This window comes from Canis lupus, chromosome 26 (genome assembly GCF_048164855.1).
Source record: "Canis lupus baileyi chromosome 26, mCanLup2.hap1, whole genome shotgun sequence".
Classification (NCBI taxonomy): Eukaryota; Metazoa; Chordata; class Mammalia; order Carnivora; family Canidae; genus Canis; species Canis lupus.
The window spans coordinates 41,981,541-42,002,978 of NC_132863.1; the positions used below are offsets into that span (position 1 = coordinate 41,981,541).

Sequence of the window (21,438 nt, forward strand, 5' to 3'; positions counted from 1 at the left end):
TGGCTGAGCCCATCTGCGAAATAAACAAGAAATATGGAATTATTGACAGCTAGGATGAGCCAGGAATTATAGGAATACACGTACCATCCTCTTTCTGGATGTTTACATGGAGTTTTGTTTAGCTCTCAAAGCCTTGAAAGGTTTTTAAGATGCTTCAGAGTATCACTTGTCTAATTGGATATTTAGGAATGCAATGACTTCTTGAAGAATACCTTAATTCAGAGAAAACTGTTATTTGTAATTATAATAAGTAGATTTCTCTGTCTCTTTGTGGAAGTGATAATGAGCTTGTGGGCTTCGTTTCTCATTGTCTTCATCTTTATCTCCCTTTTAAACCTCCTTCATTAGCTGCTATTTATTTTACTAAAGGCGATCACTGCTTTATTAATCGCTGCTTGATTAACCAGAGTGGGATTGGAAATGAGCGTACATGGACTGTGAAAACAAATGCAGCTGGTGGCCCAAGCTTGGACCTTTTGAATTTTTCCTTGACTTCCTCAAGAACTTCTGGGTGCTCTGAAAATGTTCCATGTGCCCTTGAAAAGGGTGTGCGTTCTTCTGCTGTTGGAGGGAGTGTCAGTAATGTCAATGAGGGCAAGTTGGTTGATGATTAACTCAAGTCATGTATATCCATATCGATCTTCCATCGACTTATTCTATCCATTTTGGGGAGAGGGATATTGAAATCTCTGGCCACAATTACAGGTTTGTGTATTTCTCTAGCTTCAGCTCTATCAGTTTGGCCACATGTATTTTGAAGCTCTGTTATTAGACACACACATTTAGAATGTTTGAGTTGAAGGACAGCTTCTCAAATAGAGCCAGATTCCAGGTAGTGTTCGGGAAGACAATCACGGGGTGCCAGGGTGGCTCAGTGGTTTGGGCATCTGCCTTTGGCTTGGGTCATGATCTCAGGGTCCTGGGATCCAGCCCTGCATCATGCTCCCTACTTAGCAGGGAGTCAGCTTGTCTCTTTCCCTCTGTCTCTCATCCCCACTCATGCTCTCTCTCTCTGATCTCTCTTGCTCTGCTCGCTCTTAAATAAATAAATAAAGTATTGAAAAAAAGGAGGACAATCACATGAATCAGGTATCAAGAGTGATATGAGGAAAGAAATGAGGGTTTGAATTCTAGTGTCATTGGTTGACATGGAAAGTGCAAAGCAGTGTGAAATGGGTTGAGGTAAGAGCAGTAGAAGACGGGGGACCACAAATATGACCCAGAATGCCACGTGTAATGTGAAAATAGCATCTGATTCGGCAGCTGAAAGAGGGTAAGCGAGGCTGGACATCTTTGTGGGGCAATATATCTTAGTCTTTTGCTTCTCCGAGTTCCTCAAGCAAATATATATTAATCTGGTATGCTGACGCTAGGTATAGAGGGGTTGATCCCAAACATAGGCAGTCCTGTCCTCAGGGGGAGGGGGATTGCAGGTCAGTAGAGGTGGGGGTGAGGAAGAGATGTCCATGGAACATTCCCACACATCATATAGAACTACTTTGGAAAAAGCCAGGGTTTAGCAAGAGGATATAGCTGAAGGCCCTTTTCTAATCTGTTGAGGTGAAAAAGAATCCTTAAGAATGAGCTCCTTGAGCTGAGATCTATAGAAGGAGATTTCTCTATCGACTCAGGCTACCTTAATAAAATACTACAGAATGGGTGGCTTAACAAAAGAAATTTATTTTCTCCCAATTCTGGAGGCTGGCAGTTCAAGGTCAGGGTGCCAGTATGGTTGGTTTCTGATGAGAGCTCTCTTCCTGGCTTGCGGATGGCCACCTTCTTGCTATATCTTCACATGGTAGGGATAGAAAAAGAGCAAGCCTTCTGGTGTCTCTTCTGATAAGGACACTAATCTTATCATGAGGGCCCCATCTTCATGACTTCACCTAACCCCAGTCACCTCCCAGAAGTCCCACCTCCTCATACCAACCCACTGGAGACCAAGGGCTTCAACATATGAACTTTGGGAAGACACAGACATATAGTCCACAATGGGAAGTGTTCATGGAAATGAAGTGGAGGATGGAAGAGGCAGTTTTCCAGGAAGGAAGTCTGTGCTTCTCTTTCTCCCTATCGTCCCTCTTCTCTGATTGTGCCTGAGACCATCTGCTTTCTGGTCTGCAGCTCACACCCAGCAACCACAACACACAAAGATAACAGCCTCTCTCACTGTTCCACCTTCTCTTTCCACCCGTGCTCCTGCCTCCATCCCTGACCTCAGCTGAGGAAACACATGACCTTCGGACATGTCAAGCATATGCTTGGGTTGAGTGACAGCCCTCCACATGGAAGTTCCGCGTGTTTTTATTTTTCTTTATTTTCTTGATTCTTCATCTCCATAATGCTCAGTGAAACCAGATCATAAGCAGACAGATGGTCTGAGTGGGCGAGTGTTTTAGCTTAATGCCACACAGTTGCCATCAATTCCCACACTTGCTCCTTCCTCTCAGCTTCAATTAATGACGTCACAGTGATCTCGACACCCCCCCCCCCCCCCACCCGCCCCAGCTGGTAAGCACAAGGGAATCTTTCTGGTACATTTTTGAAAGATTAAGGTCTAGGAAGAGAAGTTCAGAGTCAAACAATCTTTTCCAGAGGAACCTCACCAGGTTAGGATCTCTTGATGACTGACTGTAAAATAACACTACTACTGCTAATAACCACAGCTGAAAATTCACTTTACACTTATCAGTATCAGGCATTGGGACTAGTACTTCCCAGAGATTTCGTTCTCATGGTCACTCTATTAGGTAGATACTCATAGGCTTGAGTTATAAGAGTAACTTATAAAAAAAAAACAAAAAACAAAAAACAAAAAAAGAGTAATTTATAACCAGCTAATATTTTTATTTATGTATTCCCTCCCCCTTCCCTCAAGTATTTATGAAGTATCTATTGTACTTAAGACATATCATGCACAACTTGTTGCCACCTTTCAGCCTTTGATGGGAGAAATGAGCAACAACTAACATTTATGAGTTCTTTTATTGAGTCCTTACCATGTCTCAGACACCATATTTTTTCTTTTTTCTTTTTTTTAAGATTTTATTTATTTATTCATGAAAGACACAGGAAGAGAGAGGCAGAGACACAGGCAGAGGGAGAAGCAGGCTCCATGCAGGGAGCTCGATGCGGGATTCGATCCCAAACTCCAGGATCACACCCTGAGCCGAAGGCAGACTCTTAACCGCTGAGCCACCCAGGTGTCCCATCGGACACCATATTTTCAATCTCTAGTAATTCAATGCTTTTGACAATCCTCTGATGTAAGTTCTGTTTCTGCCCCATATTCCACAGAGAAGCTGGAGCATACGTAGCTTAAGTGAGCTGTCTCCCAGTTCACATATTTTCTAAGTGGTAGAGCTCAAATTTAGACCATGGGGGCCTGTCTTCAGTTCTCTAGATCCTGGATAGCTAAGCACCAGCCCATGCAGGCCTATCTTATTTAAAATGTGTGTGTGTACGCACACACACACATACACACACAATCTGTAACACGGACCAGCTCAGAATGAATCCTGTTTACTCTGTGACGAGATGGCCAGCTTCTTTAGGTAGGAAGTCTCACTCATCATTTTTCCCTAGGACCCTAGTGCAGTGACTCAGGGCATGGTGGTATTGATTTTGCTCCCCAAGAAATATTTGCAATGTCTAAAGACATTTTTGGTTGTCATAGCTGGGTGGGTGGGTAGAGGTCAGGGATGCTGTTAATGCACAAGATAACCCCTCACAACAGAGAGTTACACAGCCCCAAGTGTCAAAAGCGGTGAGGCTGAGGAACGCAGCCCTAATATAATGGTTAACAAGGCGAGAGTGCTCACCGTATTTTGTGGAATGAGTTTCAAATCATATACCAAGAACCTCCACCAAATAACAATTCCCAAAAGATAACCTTCCACTTACCATTAAAAACCCAGTCCAAGCACCATCCATCCCTTCCTGGAAGCCCTCTGACATCCTCAGGCAGTTTGTTTTTTTTATCCTAGTTAAATATTGGCTTATTTTACTAACTTCTTCTTTCACCACTTGGTTCTTCAGCCCTAATCGGGGAGTGCTGGTGGTAGCCTAAGAATGACACAATTAGGCCACAATATGTTTCTTAAAAAGCTCTAGGATATATTTCAAAGTAAAAAAAAAAAAAATCCTGTGGATTTTCCGTGGCTCTGTAGGTAATGGGATAGAATTTAAACGGTAAATTTCCAACCACAAAGAGTTATTTGTCTGTTCCTAAAATGCAAACCTTCTGTCCAGTTGCTAAATCTCTCAGGGGGGTGGTTTCTGTTTTCTTTACGTCTCAGTAGGGTATTCTTATAATTTTTTAAAGTCAGGTTTATTTACATACAGCAAAACTCATCCTTTTAAAGTCCAAGGTTCTATTTAGTTCAACAAATGCATACAGTGGTGTTACCAGAGCAAAACCACATACACACACACACACACACAATTATTATTATTATTATTATTATTATTATTATTATTTTAATTAAAAAAGCACATATTATTTTTATAAGCACTTCTGATCCTTGAGGTCTAATTCACGGACAGGCAAATGTACCCTTTGCAGTTCTAAGAGTTTATGCACGTGTATACAGTCACGTGACCACCACTGCAATCACGATAAAGAACATCTCTGTTATCTCTGATGATCCGCTGATGCCGGCCTGGAGTCAGGCAGCCCTCCATCCTCCCCAGCCACCAGCCCTGGCGCCTCCTGATGGGATTCCTGTCCCAGCACTTCCACTGTTTCCAGAACATCAGGTAAATGGAATCCCACAGTGGTCGGTGGTATCTGATATCTGGCTTCTTTCATTTAACGTAAATGCTTTTGAAATGCATCCATTAGAGAATCTGTCAGTGGTGTGTTAATTTTACTGCTTTTCATTCCAGGGTAGGGCAGGCCCACAGCGGCTTTATCTGCTTCCCAGCTGATGGATATTTGAGTGGATGGATATCTGAGTTGCTTAATGCTTTTGGAAATTATGCGAAAAGTTGCTACAAACATTTGCAAACAGGGTTTCCTGTGGCCATAAACTTTCATTTTTCCTGAGTAACTACTAGAAGCAGGATGGGTGGGTCCCACGGTAAGCGCGTGTTTCTAACACGCTTCCAAACCATTCTCCAAAGCGGGGCACTGTTTTGCCTTCCCACCCGCACTGCACGCCAGTCGCACCTGCTTCACATCCTTGACAAGTCATTTTCGGCGCTTTCTTTAAAGGCACTTTATTTTAATTTTCAGATTTTTTATTTTTAAACTTTTTTTTTTAAAGATTTTATTTATTTACTCATGAGAGACAGAGAGGCAGAGATACAGGCAGAGGGAGAAGCAGGTGCCATGCAGGGAATCAGGGTCTCCATCCCAGGTCTCCAGGATCACGCCCTGGGCTGAAGGCTGCGCTAAACTGCTGAGCCACTCAGGCTGCCCAATTTTTAAACATTTTTTTATTTAAATTCAATTTGCCAGCATATAATATAATACCCAGTGCTCATCTCCTCACCTGCCCACCCTCATGCCCGTCACCCAGTCACCCCATCCCCCCACTCCCCTCCCCTTCTGCAAACCTTTGATTCCCCGGGGTCAGGAGTCTCTCATGGCTTGTCTTCCTCTTTAATTTTTCCCCACTTCTTCTCCTCCTTCCCTTAGGGCCCCTTGCACTGTTCCTTATCTTCCACATACGAGTGAGACCATATGATGATGGTCTTCCTCCCACTGACTTAGTTCGCTCAGCGTACTACCCTCGGCTTCCATCCACCTTGATGTAGATGGTGGGTGTGCATCCTTTCCGATGGCTAAGGTGTGGCAGTGTGGCAACGTGCCTTTAGTTCGCATTTCCCCGATGGCTAATGATAAGGAGCACTTGGATTGTGCCCATTTGCCACCCACAGCCCTTCCTGCTGGAGGAGGCCGCGGAGGGGCGGAGACCCGGCAGACTGCCCGCTGCCCCGGCCCTGGAGGCTCCTGGCCCCGCCCCTGGGCGTGGCCTCTGGCTCCTCCCAGCTCCGCCCTGGGCGTGGCCTCCGGCTCCTCCCAGCTCCCGCCGTGGGCGTGGCCTCCGGCTCCTCCCAGCTCCGCCCTGGGCGTGGCCTCCGGCTCCTCCCAGCTCCCGCCGTGGGCGTGGCCTCCGGCTCCTCCCAGCTCCCGCCGTGGGCGTGGCCTCTGGCTCCTCCCAGCTCCGCCCTGGGCGTGGCCTCCGGCTCCTCCCAGCTCCCGCCGTGGGCGTGGCCTCTGGCTCCTCCCAGCTCCGCCCTGGGCGTGGCCTCCGGCTCCTCCCAGCTCCCGCTGTGGGCGTGGCCTCAGGCTCCTCCCAGCTCCCGCCGTGGGCGTGGCCTCTGGCTCCTCCCAGCTCCCGCCGTGGGCGTGGCCTCAGGCTCCTCCCAGCTCCGCCCTGGGCGTGGCCTAGGCTCCTCCCAGCTCCGCCCTGGGCGTGGCCTCCGGCTCCTCCCAGCTCCGCCCTGGGCGTGGCCTCCGGCTCCTCCCAGCTCCGCCCTGGGCGTGGCCTCTGGCCCCTCCCAGCTCCCACTGTGGGCGTGGCATCTGGCTCCTCCCAGCTCCCGCCGTGGGCGTGGCCTCCGGCTCCTCCCAGCTCCGCCCTGGGCGTGGCCTCCGGCTCCTCCCAGCTCCCGCCGTGGGCGTGGCCTCTGGCCCCTCCCAGCTCCCACTGTGGGCGTGGCATCTGGCTTCTCCCAGCTCCGCCCTGGGCATGGCCTCAGGCTCCTCCCAGCTCCGCCCTGGGCGTGGCCTAGGCTCCTCCCAGCTCCTGCCCCTGCGTGGCCTCCGGCTCCTCCCAGCTCCACCCTGGGCGTGGCCTCCGGCTCCTCCCAGCTCCCGCCGTGGGCGTGGCCTCCGGCTCCTCCCAGCTCCGCCCTGGGCGTGGCCTCCGGCTCCTCCCAGCTCCCGCCGTGGGCGTGGCCTCTGGCTCCTCCCAGCTCCCGCCGTGGGCGTGGCCTCCGGCTCCTCCCAGCTCCCGCCGTGGGTGTGGCCTCCGGCTCCTCCCAGCTCCGCCGTGGGCGTGGCCTCCGGCTCCTCCCAGCTCCGCCGTGGGCGTGGCCTCAGGCTCCTCCCAGCTCCTGCCCCTGGGCGTGGCCTCAGGCTCCTCCCAGCTCCCGCCGTGGGCGTGGCCTCCGGCTCCTCCCAGCTCCCGCCGTGGGCGTGGCCTCCGGCTCCTCCCAGCTCCCGCCGTGGGCGTGGCCTCAGGCTCCTCCCAGCTCCCGCCGTGGGCGTGGCCTCCGGCTCCTCCCAGCTCCCGCCGTGGGCGTGGCCTCTGGCTCCTCCCAGCTCCCGCCGTGGGCGTGGCCTCCGGCTCCTCCCAGCTCCCGCCGTGGGCGTGGCCTCCGGCTCCTCCCAGCTCCGCCGTGGGCGTGGCCTCGGGCCCCCCAGCTCCCGCCCCCAGAGCCCTTCTCAAGGTCGGGAGCCTCAGGGAGCGAGGTCGGAGAGGAGGCTGCCGTTGAACCCCGCCCGGACGGTGTGCGGACCGGACCCCACGAGGCCTCTCTGTAAACTAAGATTCTGGCAGGCGGCGCGGAGACCTCGCTGGGGCCGAGATGCGGCTGCAAGGGCGTCGCTGTGCAGAGCCGCCACCTGCCCCCGCGGGCGGCCTCTGCCTTCCCGCCCTCCCCGCCTCCGTGCGGCCTGCACTTTGTCCTAGCGGTGGCTCCCGTACACCATTCTCTCTCTTTTATTTTTAAATATTTTATTTACTTATTTATGAGAGACACAGAGAGAACAGAGACAGGCAGAGGGAGAAGCTCCCTGCAGGGAGCCCGATGCGGGACTCGATCCTGGAACCCCAGGATCACGCCCTGAGCCGAAGGCAGAAGCTCCTTCTCATAATGGTCTTTCCAACATGCATGTTTTTACTTTGGACAAAGTCCAGAGTTTTCAGTGTTTTAGGATTTGTATTTTTTGTGTCTTCTGTAGGAAATTATCGCATACAGCAAGGGCATCATGAGTTTCCTGCTAAGTTCTCCTCTAGAAATTTTATGACTTTAGAGTGTACATTTAGACCCACGATGCACTTTGAGTTTTGTGCACAGAGGGAAAGTGTTAAGTCAAGGCCCCCAGCTTTTGGTACCTCGTAACCAACTATTCCAACAACAATTAGTGAAAAGACAACTTTTTCTTCATTGAATTACCTCTGCATCACTGTCAAAAGTTAACAGATTTAAAAAAAAAAATTGTTTTCTTGAGCATATATATATATACATATATATATACCGAACACGATTCAAACATTTTACAGATAATAACTCTTTTACTACACATTACAACCCGAATGGCTCTTATGAATTCTATTTTGTTAACAAGGAAACTGAGGCACAGAGAAGTTAAGTAGATAGCCCAAGGTCACACAGCCAATAATTGATGGAGCTTAGCTTATATTTTCTTCTCTCATTGTGGAGCACCCTTCAGGATAATTGTTGGTTGGGTTGTCTGAACTCCTTACTAGGTGGTAAACTCTTTGAGGATATAGAATGTGTCTCTTAGCTTTGTGGCTTGAGCCCTTGGCTGATGGTAGCCACAGAAAACATGTTCCATCGAGGTGTAGAATGAATGAATGAATGAATGAATGAGCCAATGTACAAAGTATGCACCAAATAGGTACTTTCTGAACATGATGCTTTTTGGAACCACTACCACTGGCATCATCCCCCAAGTGAAAGACTCCCGATGACTGATCAACAACTAGATCACATTGAAGGCATAGGCTGTTTCCATTAAAAACCAAGAAAACATGGTGCCTTTGAATCTTCATTTTGGCACATAGTGGTCCAGATTTCAATAGATCAACTTTTATAGGCTGCCATGAGTCTGTTTATAGAATGTCCCAACCCCTGAGGCCTCACCGGAGGTCTCAACCAGCCAGGTGACAATTGTCACTATTTCGACTGGGAATTAAGGGACAGAGGCTGAAGTCAGTTCCCAATGGTCAGGAATGTCATGGCACAGGGGGTGGCAGAAATGTTGGATCACGTTGATTTTCTTTTGGGCAAGAACCAAGGCTCAAAAGCTGGTAAGGAAGATTAAGCCCTGGGCGACAAGGATGTGTAGAAGGAAACAGCTGACTAGCTCAGGTGACTTTTCTTTTCTTTTTTTTTCTCTTCTTTCCTTTTCTTTTTAAGATTAAAGCCTTAAGAGTACATACTCATGTATTAAGAGTACATACTCATGGTTAAACTGTCAACAGAAAAGGAGGGTAGAAATTAAAAAGTAAAAGTCATCTAAACTTCCCCACTGCTCCAAGGAGAATTGATAAGTTTGGGTTTTTTGTTTGTTAGTTAGTTAGTTTGTTTGTTTGTTTGATTCAATTCTAGAGACTTTTCTGGGCACATACATCTATCATTTATGTCCAAAGATCAGACAATGTTCATGCTTGTTCTCCTCACCCTGAGTCATTTTCAAGGCCTCCCAAAGTGTCTCATGTTCCAGAGAGCTCATTCCCCTATTTTATTTTGAATAACAAGTCTTTGTTCACCTCAGCTGCAGGTTAGAATCCTCGGGGGAGTTTTTTTTCTGTTTGTAAATGATGGATGCTCAGGCCACACTTCCAGGGAATCTGGTGAATTGGGCCTGAGGTGTGGCCTGGACATTGAGGGTGTTCCCCACGTGATTCTGCTGTACAGCCAAAGTACAACTGGCTTTCAAGCCCAGGTAGTGATTCTGGTACAACTGGGCTTGTACCAGAATCACTTCGTTTCCTTTATCTCTGGCTGTCCAAGCCCCGTCCTTAGAGAGTCCTCTTGAATCTTTTTGGGATAGGGCTTGGGAGGTGGCAATTTTTTCAGTGTTTCCAGGTGCAGCTAGGCTTGAGATTCACTGCTGTCTGAAACTTTTGCTGTCGTGCTAGTGGGACAGGCATGTATTGGGTACTTGATGTAATTGCCAGAAAAGGAGACATTGAACCACGTTTAGTTATAGTTCTTGGTATGAGCTCTCCATTGTTAATTAGTGGCTGATGTAAATGAACCATTTAAAGTTTACTTTAAAAGGCAGAGCAGTGACTCTGTGGTGGTTATGAATCTCCACCTGCAGGATAACGGAAAGAAGTAATTCCACTAAATGTTATATGGTTGGTTACTTGTGTGACTCAAGATCCCACCTTGAGTGAGAGCATCACTCAGATAAAAATGAAGATCATCTACTCTGGATCACTGTGTGAGATCAGTGCTTCTCAGACTTGAATGTGCACAGAAAGCATCTGGGGATTTTATAAAAATGAAGTTTCTGATCTCATAGGTCTGGGGTGAGGCCAGAGAATCAGTATTTCTAATAAGCTCCCAGGGGATTCCAGAATTGGTCCTGAAATGCTGCTTTGTGTAGCAAGGAGTCAGATCACTCAAAATGTGGCTCTGATATGAGGAGAGTTTATTTTATGCAACAACAGAGTGGAGATATTTCACATAGGCTTTATTATTTTACATGTGTGATTTAAAATGGACTGGTGGCTAACATAATAGATGAGTAGACATTGGACCGTTTATATCCTTAAGTTGATATATTCCAGTTGGACAAAGTGTTTATTTATTTACCTTTATTTTTTAGGTTTTATTTATTTATTTGAAAGAGAGAAGGGGCACAGGGAGAGGGAGAAGCAAACTCCCCACTGAGCAGGGAGCCCAACGCTAGGCTCAATTCCAGGATCCCAAGATCATGACCTGAGCCAAAGGCAGATGCCTAACCGACTGAGCCACCCAGGCACCGCCATTTATTTACTCTTGAACTCTTTCACAAGGAATGGAGTTTTGCTTTATTTGAGGGATGGATCTGTTATGTTCTGGCACATAGTATACCCCCTTTAGGGACTGATGTCTGTGAACATAGATGATTCTCTGTAAGCCATGAACAGACAGCAAAATGAAGTAGGTTGGAGGTCAGTGGTTGAGAAAAGCCTGGGCTGATGAGCCGCTGCCTCCACCTAAGGAATGGGGATAATATTAATGCCTACCTCATAAGATTCTTAGGAAGAGAAAATGTGGACACGTGTGTATCCAGCATATAGCACAGAACCCGCTTTATAAAAGGCACTGGAATTTTGCTTTCATTATTATATTGTCAGTCATTTAGGAGGGGAATGGCATTTGGAGGCACGCTTAGACACTCTTAGAACAAAATGGACTAATGATGTTTTTCTTCATTAACAGATATTCATTTATCGATTATACACAAATTCGTACATGTGAATATTTCATGTGTATGTTTTCATGTTAGTTCCATCGTTTTCTTTCCCTCTGTGGCTTGAGTCCTCCATCCTCACATATCAGCACTGTCCCAGTCCTAGGAAGCAGAGGCTAATAATCAAATGTGTATGTTTAAAAAAAAAAAACAACAGTTTATGGCAGTATAATTCACTTACAATCAACTTGCACATATATAAAGCATAAAGTTTGACAGATTTTGGCATATATACGCCTACGAATCCATCACTACCATTAAGATAATGAACTTATCTTAATGCTCCCCCAGATTTCCTCTTGCTCCTTTGTAAGCAGTCCTTTCTGACCGTCCGCACACCCCGGCTGGCTCCCAGCCACCACTGATCTATGTTCTGTCACTATGGAGTCGTTTGTATTCTCAAGGATTTCAGATGAGTCGACTCATACAGTGTATTAGCTTTTTTGGTCTGTCTTCTTTCACTTAGTGTAATTATTTTGAAATCCATCTGTATTGTGACTGTTATTTGAGGATTTTCGTCTTTTTGAATATAGGTAGTTTCCTCTAGCAACATCTCACAAATATTTTTTGTCGTGTTGTTTTTTGTTTCACTTCCATTTAATTCAAAATACTTTTTAGTTTTCCTTTTGATTTTTTTTTCAGCCCTTGGGTTATATTGGGGGTATATTTCAAAGTATTAAATTTCAAAATATTTGTGGATTTTCCAGAAATCTGTTTCTCAGTTGATTTTTAATTTGATTCCGTTATGGCCAAAAAAAATATTTTATATGAATTAAAGCTTTCAAATTTGTGGATATTTACTTTGTACTTGGGAATACAATTTATTTTAGTAAATGCTCAACGTGTACTCTGTTGTTGGATCAACATCATATTGGTTGATGGTGTCATTCAGATCTTTGATATCCATACTGGTTTTCTGTCTACTTGTTCCATCAATTATTAAGGGAGGGGTATTGATGTCTGAATATAATTCTGGATTTTTATTTCTTCTTGCAGTTCTATCAATTTTTGCTTCAGATATTTAGCAACTCTATTATTAGGTGCATATATATTTTGGATTGTTATGTCCTATTGATGAAATGACCCTTTCTCATTTTGAGAACGGCTTTCTTCATACCTGGAGATATTCTTTACTATGAAATTCTCTTTTTCTTATAATAACTCAATCATCGAACTTTCCTTTGGCTAGTGTTAACATAGTACATTTTTTCCACTCTTGTATTTAACCAGTGTGCATCATCATATTTGGAGCTTATTCCTCATAGACAGCAGATACTTGGGTATCACTTTTATTTAAATCTATCATCTTGAGATTTGTTTTCTATTCCTCTCATCTTTTCTTTGTTCTTTTTTTTCTCTCATTATCCACCTTCTTTTGGATGAACTGAGTATTTATATAACTCCTTTTTGTCTCCTGTGTCATTTTATTAGCCACCACAGTTGTTTTGTTATTTTAGTGGTTACTTTAGGGGTTACAGCAGGTACCTTTACCTTTATCACAGTTTGGTTTCAAGTAGTGTAAAACCACTCAGGTGAGAACTTTCCACTGTCTACTTCTAGCTCCCCTCCTGCCAACAGTCTGATATTGTCATATATTTAAGTTACGTATATGTTATAAACCCTATATATACCATAATTATTATATTGTTTTCATTTTTGTTTAAACAATGATTTTTAAAAGATAGTTAAGTAATAAAAAAAATCTCAGATGTTTATCCATGTAGTTACCATTGCTAGTAACTTTATTTCCTTTGTGTAGATTGAAATTTCAACCTGGCAACATTTTCCTTCTGCCTGAAAGGATGTCCTTTAATTTGTCTCGTAGTATGGGTATGCTGGTGGTGAATGGGTTCTGCTTTTGTGTGTCTCAAAATGTCTTTATTTCATATTCATTTTTTTTTTTTAATTTTTTTATTTATTTATTTATGATAGTCACAGAGAGAGAGAGAGAGAGAGAGGCAGAGACACAGTCAGAGGGAGAAGCAGGCTCCATGCACCGGGAGCCTGATGTGGGATTCGATCCCGGGTCTCCAGGATCACGCCCTGGGCCAAAGGCAGGCGCCAAACCGCTGCGCCACCCAGGGATCCCTCATATTCATTTTTGAAAGATATCTTCAGTGTGTTTAGCATTTATTGAGACCATGTTCAAGTGCTTTACATATATTAATCCATTTAATCCTGGCCAGTATTTTTTTTTTTTTTACGTAGGCTCCATGCCCAACACAGAACTCAAACTCATGACCCTGAGATCAAGACCTGAGCTAAGATCAAGAGTCAGAAGCTTAACTAACTGAGCCACCCAGGTGCCCCCCTCAGTCAGTACTTTTTGAAAGAAATAATATGATCCCTGTTTTACAGAAAAGAAACTAAGTCAAAAGGAGATGAAAGTAGTTGTCCAAGGTCACCCAGCTAATAAATGGGACATCTGGTTTTGAAGCCAGTCTAGCTGCAGAACTTGAAGCCAGTAGCACTCACACTTTGCAGTGTGAACCACAACTTGCTAGATTTTACTTGATGATATATCTTAGATCTATTTTCACATTAGCACTTGGAGGTGATCTCATTCTATATTTCAGCTATTGGGTTCGATGTGCCAGGATTTATTTGTCTGGTATTTAGGCTGTTCACAGTGGTCTGCTAATTACAAACAATTTCGCAGTGGACATCTTTGAATATAATGCATGTTAGGTTATTTTGGGGAACTTGCACAGGTGTACCTGAAGAATAAATTCTTAGTAGTAGAATTTATTCATTCAAGAGTATGTGCTTGTACGTGTTTGACAGGGGTCCACCTCCACCTTTACCTGTAAAAATGAAATCGATCTATAAATTTAAACTTATCACTAACAATGTGATAGTGGGAGTGTGATTTCTAAAGGATGTCTTAAAGGATGCTCTGAACATGATTCACATGTTATTTCCAAATGACAAGTCATTGTTTTTCTTCATCTCCCCACTTTTTTCTCTTTCATATTTCACTAGGAAATTTTAAAAAACCAACAATTCTACTCCAGTTGGAAAATGCCAAATAAATTACTTAGATTTTCCTTTTTTGAGTCATGGCCTTAATTATCTGGATGTAGTAATTATATCAACTGGGAACCTGATTCAGGCCGTTCACTTCTCCAGAAATATTCAATCATAAAGGGGGAAAGTAAGAACATTTCCAATATCTTTCTAGAGTAGAGAGGTATTAAGAGTCCCAGAAAAGTGACAATTTTCCATTTCGATAGCATCTGAAATACAACTCCAAAGAAACTGAGCTCAGAGCTCAGGCCTCAAGGTTGGATGTTCGGAATGGCAATGTGGAAGTCTTGGCTCAAAACCATGAGTCCCAGTTTTGTTCTCTTCTAACCTTTTCCTCTGGACATCTTCTGTGCTCAGTAGATGAGGAAAAAACAGCATGGCTCTCTCCCAGTAGTACTTAGTGGATAGAAATACTTCTCTTCATTTTTTTTCTTCCTAAGGCATCATTAGTCATATTGTTTAAATTTTATTGCAAAAACTCATTTCCTCTTCCTTAAAAGAGTTGAGCATTGGACAATTCCTGTAAATCTTATAGCTACCTAACTTTCAAAATTCCTGAATAGAAATAATAAACCTGGCCCATAATAACAACCACTGCGGAATTGAACACATCGGCTCAGAGGGGCAGGCGGCAGGGAGATCTGGTAATTATAGTCAGCACACAGCCCTTTGCCAACAGAATGTCTTTCTTAAAAGCTCAACAGAAATAATTCTGGGGAAAATGAAAAGGCATAATCTGTGAAATGCTGAATGCAAACTATACCACATGACCTAATTAAGCAGACTGCTATGAAGGCTATTTTCAAAATATTCAATAAAATGAACCTCATAATGGCAGTTTGGGGAAACGGAGCCTGTTTGTTTTGGAGGTGCAAACTCCAGATAGTACAGTATTAAAAGGAGATAAATTTAAAAAGCAAAAGAGGTTACTAGGAAGAGCAGATAAATGAAGTGGAAGCATATTTAGTGTTAAAGATAATTTTTTTCTGCAGCTACAATATCTGGTACCGCAGACACACATGAAATTGAATTTTTTTTTCACGATGAAGATGCTATGTTTGGATCCACATTACCCATCTAATATCCTTTATGTGAGTCTTAATAATATTGAAGGCTTGCTATTTAACAGCTTGAGAATTTCAAAGTGGGTGTATAACCTCGTCACTGGGTTGGAGAATGTGGGGGTGCTTTTGAGCCATGTTAATGAACAAAGTAGATGATTGCTCTGTTGCTTACAGTCAGTTCACCTTCTGTCTGTCTGTCTCTCCATCCATCCATCTATCTACTCACCTGTCCATGTTCTCATTCAAATGTTTATTGAATGTCTGCTATGTCTCTGGTGCTGTTTTAGGTGCTGGAGATAAAGCAGGGAATAACATGAACAAGGTCTTGTTCACATGGTGCTTACATATTAGTGGAGGTTGGAATGGAGAGGGATAATGAACAAACAAATAAGTATATGATATATTGGGTAAGAATAAATTGTAAGAAGGAAGATAAAACCTGCTAAGGTAATAAAGCCTGATGGAGTGAGTGTGTGTGTGTGTGTGTGTGTGTGTGTGTGTGTATGCTATCACAACAGAAACCAGAATGAAGTTAGGAAGAAAAGCTTGAGGTTACCTGGAGCCAGCGGGGCGGGGTTGGGGGAAGGAGATCCTTGGCAGTGGTGCAAAGGCATTGAGGTAGGAAATGGGTGTGAGAGGTCCAGGAATATCAAGGAGGATAATTTGACTGATGCTGAGTTTTCAAAAAGGAAAGCCATCAGAGTCAAGAGCAGAGAGAGATCTTGTGGCAAGGCCGTATACTCAGGGCCTTGTAGGCAACGGATTTGAATCTTCGAGGGATGGGAAGCCTGTAGAGGGTTTTGGGTTTTTAGTTACTTGATCTGATTTATGTTTTAAAATACTCCTTCTGGTACATTTTGAAGTGATGATAGTTACATGGCTGTACATGTTTGTCAAAACCATGGCAATGTACACTTGAAAAGGGTAAAGTTCACCGTATGTAAATTATAGCTAAGGAACCCTGACTTTAAAAATGTTCCCTATAAGTGCTGTGTGGGTTTTAGGGGGGCCAGAGTGAAAATAGAAGGACTAATTAGGAGAAGGACTAATAGTCCACCTAATAGAAGGACGAATCAGATGAAATCCAGTGATGGTTTGAACTAGGTTGGTAGCAGAGATTTGGGTGAGAAATAGTTGGTCTTGGGGAAAAGTTTTAAAGTGGAGCTGTTAGAATTTTATGATGATATATAAATCCTTTCCTCCTTCTCCACTCTTCTAAATCTCAGCTAATGCTACCACTATAACCAGTTACTCCAACAGATACAGTTGGCATCATTGACACCATCGTAGTGTCTCCTTTAGCTCCATTGTATAATCCATCACTAAATTCTGTTGATTCTTCTTCCAAATCATGGCTTGAATTCTTTCATTCTTACCCATCATAACTACCTAGGCCAAATCCCATTGTGTCTTGCCAGAACAACTACAGTAGCCTACTACCTTTTCTCTGAGTTTATATTCCTACTCTCATTGAAATCCATTCTCTGTATGGAAGTTGAAGTGATTATTTTGAAACCTTTACTTAACAAATATTTATTGACTACCCACCATTTGCCTGGCTGATTTAGAACCTGGAGATCTATCAGGGATCAAAAACAGGTCAAAGTCTTTATATGAACCTGTTTAAATGTGTCTATGAATGAACATGCCCAGTTAGGCTCTTATTTTAACCCTTAAAAAAACAAGTGGCTTAAAAATATTCCTTCCAGGAAATCATGGATTGAGGGGAATATCAATGCAAGCCCAGAAGTATTTCAAAAAAAGGCATGCATAATTGGTGGATGGGACTGAAAATTAAGTTTCATGATTTACTAAGTATAGTTAATAATACCCTTCTTATCTTTGGAACTGTTTTGCACATGACAGGCATTAAAGCAAATAGTAAAACAAATCAAATTTAGAATGAGACCTTGGGATTGCTCTATCACAAAGTGTGAAACCAAGAGTTTCAAAAAGATGAAAGCAGATTCATTCACACTTGGTTTTTTACGAAAAAAATTTATTCTTCATCTCACTTTTTCATAATTTGTGTCTGTATTTTATCAAGTGTGTAATATGTTAGTAGTGTGAAACATGTATATAGTTTATAAATAAAAGTAGCCTTTTCTTGGATGTGCATCAAACATTTTCTTACTGATGGATGTACAATAAAAAATGCTTATAGACAACTCACTTAAAGCCTTGGTGTTGGGTCAATGTAGGGCCACTTTCTCAGGTGTTTATTTTATAAAATGAAACAGATGTCCTGTCCCTTGAATTTTTACATTTATGAGTCATCCACTGCCTCTACCAGAATGCTGGGATGACACATGCTTGCATGTGGGGGTTGGGCGTTCAGAAGAACCAGCCAAGGTACTTGTCAGCTTCTACAGGTTCTAAATTATTTCAAATGCCAACAGTTGAAATTCCCTTAGTGAAATGCAGTGACTTTCATCCCAGACCTATGCTATAATTAGTGGATTTCTTAATTACAGAGAGCATGAAGCATTTCATGCTGGGGAGGGGTGGCAGTGAAAATGCTGCTGCTATTGAGGACACTGGGTGAGCAGATTATCTCAAGTCGTTGAGAACTGTGCTTCGCTCTGAGTGCAGGCAGCACAGATAACTTTCTGACCATGGCATACTTTCTGTACCACTGGAAGGCACCCCCACAAATTCTTAGTTAGAAAAAATACAGAGGACTTTACATATTCTTGCTCATGGTGATTTCATCTGGTATTAAAAATCAGGTGATGGGACACCTGGGTGGCTCAGCAGTTGAATGTCTGCCTTTGGCTTAGGGCATGATCCAGGGGACCTGGGATGGAGTCTCACATCAGGCTCCCGGCAGGGAGCCTGCTACTCCCTCGGCCTGTGTCTCTGCCTCTTTGTCTCTGTGTCTCTCATTAATAAATAAATAAAATCTTTAAAAAAGTCAGGTGTGATGGCAAAGTAAGGTTTTAGTTTGTTTGGTGGGAGAACTGAATCATACCCCAGCACCCCCATATCTGTTAGAGCTCAAATGATACCATCTGTCAAGTGTTTCCTAGGAGCCAAAGCTATGCTGAACACTTTCCATGTGCTAGTACCTTATAGCTTATGAGGGAGGCTCTACTCTGGTCAGCTCTTACTAGGTGAGGAAGCTGAAATTCAGAGGGATTTTGTTGGTTGTTAGTGACATCATGGCAAAGCTGAGCAGTAGCTCTAGGGCTAGCATGCTTAATGGGGACACTGTATTGTCACTATATTGCTTTGTGCTGGTTGTGTATATTCAAGATGAGGGACAGAGCTATTTTTCAAGAAAAGAGTAGGCATTTTTGAGAGATTGTGGCAAGGAAGAGAGGAAGGAGATGTGAGGTAGCTGGCCTTGGGGTTGAGGGAAAGGTGGTAGTGGGGAGAACTGAGAAGTCCTATTAAATTTTCAGTTAAGCCCTGGGTGAATTTACTCCTCTTCCTCATCTTCCTATGACATCTTCATTAAACTATACATTTCTTGTTAAGCCATTGTGAGTTGGATCCCTTTGCAGAGATGTGCTTAAATCTTAAGCCATGCTCCTAACTGGATTTGGGACAGAATTGTAAAGTACCCAGACACTGCTCTGTGATATCCTATTCATGCTGTTTTAGGACAAGGGTCTATAAAGCCTTGGGATTGGCTTGTTTGGGGGTACAGGGTAGCTATAGCTAAGATTACCAAAGACTATAGCTAAGACTTTTTTTGGACCAAAAAGGGAAATCCTTGAGATGATTTGTTTCTTGTAGAATCAAGGCTAAAGGTAAAACTTGTTTCTGTAACTTGGTTGAGGTCCTTTCCCTTCATGAATTTCCATTGACCGTCTATGGAATTTATGGCTTTTGGAGGAAGGGCAGTCATGCAGTGGGAAGAAACTCATTAGTGCTATCGGTCTCATGGTTTAGGACCCCATGACATTGAGATACATAAATCTGGAAAATGACCACCAATGAGCATCCAGTGCACTGATAAATACATACAATCCCGTGAGTCAAGATTTGTAACCCATGGACTCTCCTTCCCTGAGTGAGAGACTTGGCCATACATCTTCCCTTATATTCTCGAGAGCTGTGGGAACAAGGTTATAAGTTCATTAATTCATTTACATGACCCCCCCCTTCTCTCCAGCTTCCTTACTCGTCTTGTAATCTCAGCTACTAATGTCAGGAACTAATTCTCAGAGCAGGATGGAGAGAATTGGTGTCTAACGGATGAGCATCTCGGTCTTGGCCAGAGTGTTTCTAAATAGGATGTAGTGTCCATCCATTTGCGGTGTCAAGAGTTTCATCTCTCAAGAAGAACCTTTATGCCATAGTGCATAGCTCTGCTGACAGCTGGAGAGTGCTGAATTAGGATGTGTGCTCTGCAGATATCAGAGAAAGAAACAGAAAAGAAACACAATTATATTTCATCCTATAACTTTTGCCGGCCTTGAGGAAATTTAACTGCTGGCTCCCAAGATTGGATATTTGATATAGTAACCTTTTCAGACTAGCCAACAGTATCTTTTTTTAAAATTTTTTTTCTTGCAAAAGTCTCTCATTTATGTCAAGAACTGTGAAAAGTTTGAGATTTTATTCGGCCTACAAGCTAACAACTGAGCCTGCCACAGCTGCTTAGCTGCTGGCAGAAAGCACAAGACTGCTGGGCCAGAGACAAAGGACTGCTATTACTCACAGCGCCGCAACAGGCAGCTCGAGCCTTATGCTCACATCGCATCCCTTTCCCCAGCCCAGATTCCATGTGATGGGAAACAGGCCAGGTGGATGCTGCACACACAGCTGAGGAAACCCCAGCTTAGGAAACCCCAACCTTTTTTGAAAAACTGGTTTTATCTATTTGAGAAAGAGAGGGAGTGCACTAACAGAGGGAGAGGCAGAAGGACAAGCAGACTCCTCACTGAGCAAGGAACTGGGTGTGGGGCTCAATCCCAGGATCCTGAGATCATGACCTGAGCCGAAGGCAGACACTTAACTGACTGAGCCACCCAGGAACCCGGATCCCAATCTTTTATAAGGGGGTTGCTAGCAAATGTGTCCAAACTTTGCCTAGAAAGTGAAATTATCTTACTTTACTGGTCAGGAAACAGATCTGCCCTTAGTCCTAGGGAGATACTATGCCTATTTTCTAAGTCCTTTGCTATATAAACATCCTTGAAAAGATGGTCTGGAACTAAAGCTTCCACAGGATTTGCAGAAATGTAAGAAACCAACAGTTGCAGGAAAGAAGTCGGCAAGGCTCATTTACTAAGATTGCAACTCATGCCTCTATTTCCAATGTGAAGCACTGACAGTTATTTTTGAATAAAAACAAATGTAAAAACATCTTCATTGGCTCAAATGTTAAGACAAACAATAAACACTAGTGTAAAATTTTGCCTAGAGAGTACAGTCTGGGATAATATCCTGTCATTATATTTAACATCCCTTCAATTAAAGTGCCAATTAAAATATGATTTATTTCAAGTAAGTGTTTTATTTATCTTTAATTACAGTATGCTCTGTCAGTCACTGAATTTATATTGGAAATGAAATCATTAAGGGATTATTTGTCTTATACATTGTTAAAAAAGGAAGGCCCCAACTCACAAATTTTCTCTAATTTTAAAGGAGCTGGGGGAAAAGAAAATAATGGGATATTTTATCTTCTAGAAAGTGGAGGTTCATCTAAGAATGGCTATTTGAATGGCTCTCATTTTTGTGAACTGCTGCTTCATTTTTACAAAAGAAAAAGAAACATTTCATGAAGAGATTAATAAAAGGCCCCACTTCACTATCTTTCCACTTAAAATTTATCTCCATGCCTTTTTCTGTGTTGGATATTGTAATTATATGATTCTTTCAGACTGATCAGCGTAGCGTGCAAGAAGTACCAGTTCTCAAATGTCTCTTGAACTTTATTCATTTAACTATGATTCTCTCTTTCTGTTTTAAATTTCTTTTAACGACTATAAATGAACTTCAGTAATCATTCTTATATGGGGAAGAGTCTATCACATGGGTTGACATAATCATCATTCCCAAAATGTAAATTTCCAAAATGTATGTAACTTAATAAACCTCAAGCTTATTTTACCAGTATTTTATACCTTTTTGAAGGATTAATGGTTGACTCTAGGTGATCCTTTGAGGCACTGACCGGAGAGGTTTTTGTTTTTTTTTTCCTGTCCTGAAAATCATCCACAGATA

The 21,438-nt window shown here is 43.2% G+C and overlaps 1 long non-coding RNA gene across 1 annotated transcript in view; it reads left to right on the forward strand.

The window, feature by feature from the left end:
• The first annotated feature begins 3,047 nt into the window (after positions 1 to 3,047).
• LOC140617915 (uncharacterized) overlaps positions 3,048 to 21,438 on the forward strand; it is a 79,231-nt gene continuing 60,840 nt past the window's right edge. Inside the window, exons 1-2 of the long non-coding RNA XR_012018063.1 lie at positions 3,048 to 3,266; positions 4,565 to 4,758. This is a non-coding gene — a long non-coding RNA (uncharacterized lncRNA). The remainder of the gene's footprint in view (positions 3,267 to 4,564; positions 4,759 to 21,438) is intronic.